Below are 3,342 nucleotides of genomic sequence, written 5' to 3'. Positions count from 1 at the left end.
ATATTAGAGATAAACTATCAGATTCACAAACTATATGGCAAAATTTACTGTGCTATTCTTTCTCCTTTGGATGGGAACATCTAGGTCTAGGATATATGGTCATGGTATTGCTGGGGTGGAAGCTAATACAGACTGGCCAAACACATTTCCAGTCCCAAGACTCTTCTCTGAATTCACAGGCTTGATAATGCCAATATTTACTCCCCCCACTTTCACCCAATGAGCAATACAAAAAAAAAAAAATTGTCTTTTCTACTTCAAAATAGAGAGTCTTTCTTTTTAAAATGCTGAAAATAAAAATAAAATAAAATAAAATGCTGAAAATAATCATAGAGATAAATATAAACAAACACAGTTGTAGAGAAGAGGGGAAAAAAGAGAATGAGGGAGGAATTTGATGGAACATCTACCTCTTTGTACTGGTCCTCTTTCTTGCGGCTTAATGCCACCTCTTTCATGAGTATAGATTAGAGCCCATGGCAGGTGAGGTCTTAGCCCCGTGCATGGTAAAGGGACTTCCCAAAATAAATGGGGAAGGAATTCAGGACATGCCGGTGAGGCCACTGAAATCAGTTCACCTCAACGTGCACACTGCTCCATTTTATCCCCTATACGTTGGCCTTGGACACCCTTGTCATAACTCAATAAGAAGTCTATCACTTTGATGAGACATGCCAAGGCTCTCGGTCGCAGTCCAGTGCACACACTCCAGAAATCTCCTGTCGCTTTAATGTTTCATTTTTAGCTATTTTATTTCATGTGTGTATTTATTTATGCATGGCAAAGGCACAACAGAAGTGTTCTCATGAAGGCAATCAAATTACAAAAGAGAGCGAACCTTCATTTGTTCTCCCTGCAAATCTTTACCATGTGCCCACGATGTCAGGAGGTGTCTAGACACATGCAAAAAGGGACCACCTGTAGGGATCAACTCCGGAAACCGCCTCCTCCAGGACGCCTTCCCCAGCACCCCGGTCAGGATGAGAAGCACCTCCTCAGGGTCCCATGACATTGGATCCTCTGAAACCATGAGCTGCCTCTCCCAGGTGTAATTGCCGGCTGTCCTTGCCACAGCTCCAGGCGGACAGGTTCAAATAGGACGCATCTCACAGCGCACTTGGACAAAGAATTGCAATAATGACGACAATGAAGATATTGATGACGACATAGCAGGAAACAAGTGTAACCCCTTTTTCAAAAAGGATCGCTTGCCTCTCTTCTTCTGGCCCACATCTCTGACCGTGCCTACTTGCACGCTCCTAGGGGCTCGGCGCGTGTCTGAGAGGACCCTAAGATGACAGCGTGATGTCAGTTTCTTGCGGGGCACTCCTCTCTCTGATTTGCACCATCCTACCTAATAGACTTCAGCTGTATTGAAATGAAAAATGAATAGGAAATAGATCATGCTGCTAAAACATATGTGTCAGAAAATCATTATGGGTATTAAATTACAGCAGTAAAATGAACCAGAACTCATTTTGCAAATTAAGATCCAATAAATTTTTTTCATAGCCACACCTTTTCTTTAAAAAAAAAAAATAGCAAAATAAGATCCAGCCTAACGGCGAAAGGCTTTTGGGGGTGGAGTGGGGTGGGGACATGTATAGAACCAGAAATTTCCATGTGACAAACACATTAGCGTTTCGGAGAGTAGATGGTGAAGCGTGTTCCTCCCCGTTGTAAGAATACTGCCCCTGTGCCAAACACCATAACGATCAGTTTTTAAGCTGACATACCTATGTATTTTACATGTAAAATTTATGTATACATATTCGCCTTCCTCTCTTCTGTCCCCCACCCCACCTCCCTACTCCCCAGGCAAGGTTCTGCTGACACAAGAAACTATATTTCTAAATTTCTGACAACCGCTTATTTTTAGAAGAGACTATTGCTGTCGGTCAAATTAACACTGAAGCTATAAACAAACCTTTAGAGCTTTGGCTGTTCTGGAGAATACCAGGATGTCTCCCTCCACCCTCCAGCGTACGAGGGAGCCTGTAATTAGCTCATTGTCCGTGAATAGGCACAAAGGAGGCGGTGCCCGCAGCCCCGTTCCCTTCCGACCTTTCCACCGGAGTTCTTGGGGGCAAATGTTAATTAATTAAGTGAGTAACTTCCACCATCTCCTGGGAACACGGTCGCACACAACTCCTTGTTCCAAAAGGGACAGCAAGGAGAAGGATGCTGGGCAGGGACTCGCAGAGAAGGTCCGCCAAGAAGAGGGAGAAACAGGATTCACTTCTCTGCTGTCGCTCTCCTCCTGGCTTGGGCTCTGGCAGAACTGCGCCCAGCCGTTCTGCTACACCCAGTGGACCAAACTATTTATAGCCACACAATCATTATAAATAAAGCTGTTTATAACACCGAACCTTGGCCCTGCACTACTTAAAACTGTAGAGTGGCAGCTATAAATAACTCTGTTACATGCACAAGTGTGACTACTGACTGATACTTCCTCAAATTGTGACAAATAATGACAAGTTTGTTTGACAAACATCCCACTGACATTCATCTGATTTTGAATAAGTGGTGCTGCTTTTTTAATTTGGTCCCTGAGGCCGGGGATCTCAGGGACTTATCTTTAGTCTTCCCCTCTCTCACCTCCTGCCCCCAAAGACTCTGTCCTGTGTATAGCTGCTTCTCCCCACCCCAGCCCCCCTAATCACTGGGAGGGATTTGGGGCCATTTAAAGGGAAGCTTATTAAGTTCACTGTTTCTCTCATGGGACAGTTCTGCTGTCGGGGCTTTGCAAGGGTTTGGGGAGTTTTGTTAATGACACAACAGCAATAGAGAGGGGGAGGGACATGTGGGCCAACCCCCTGGTGCTGGATAAAGGTGGAAAGAGGACCCCCAAGGGCAAGGCAGAATTGAACATCAGATGGTTGGAATCTGAGTCTTCGGTGTGGTGGGTGAGGCTGTCACCTAGAAATGCTGGGTGTTGGCTGCCAGTGAACCAATGAAGGACAAGAGTCTGGACAAGGGACTTATCTCCCCAGGCACCTGACTTGAGAGATCTTGACTGATCCTACTTTGGGTCCCCAAGCTGGCGTTCTCTCTGTAGGGGAGCTGCTATTCATGTGTGTCAGGGGATTTCAGAACACTAGCGGACCTTTGGGATGTGACTCACCCTTTTACAGGGAGAAGAGTTGAGCCAGAGTCTCCCACAAGCCGTTAAAGCAGAGCTAGACTAGAACTCGGCTGTCTGGGCTCCAGATGGGGGCTTCTCGCCCCATCCTGAAGTTGATTAATGCACGTAAAGTGTGTGCAACTGTTTCTGGCCCCTGGCAATGGTTCCCTGACTGCTAGCTATTACAGAGTCATGACTCTTATCCAGGGCTTTCC

The 3,342-nt window shown here is 45.8% G+C and overlaps 1 long non-coding RNA gene across 1 annotated transcript; it reads right to left on the bottom strand.

Moving 5' to 3' along the window:
• Positions 1 to 822: 822 nt before the first annotated feature.
• Positions 823 to 2,283, bottom strand: LOC117802208. The gene is made up of 2 exons (XR_004625270.1): positions 1,928 to 2,283; positions 823 to 1,368 (listed from the first exon to the last, which is right to left on the bottom strand). It is a non-coding gene; the product is annotated as an uncharacterized LOC117802208 (long non-coding RNA).
• Positions 2,284 to 3,342: the final 1,059 nt, after the last annotated feature.

The sequence above is a fragment of the Ailuropoda melanoleuca genome, chromosome 5, assembly GCF_002007445.2.
Source record: "Ailuropoda melanoleuca isolate Jingjing chromosome 5, ASM200744v2, whole genome shotgun sequence".
NCBI lineage: Eukaryota > Metazoa > Chordata > Mammalia > Carnivora > Ursidae > Ailuropoda > Ailuropoda melanoleuca.
Note: the sequence above shows the minus strand (reverse complement) of the source record. Positions and strands in the feature narration are given on the sequence as shown.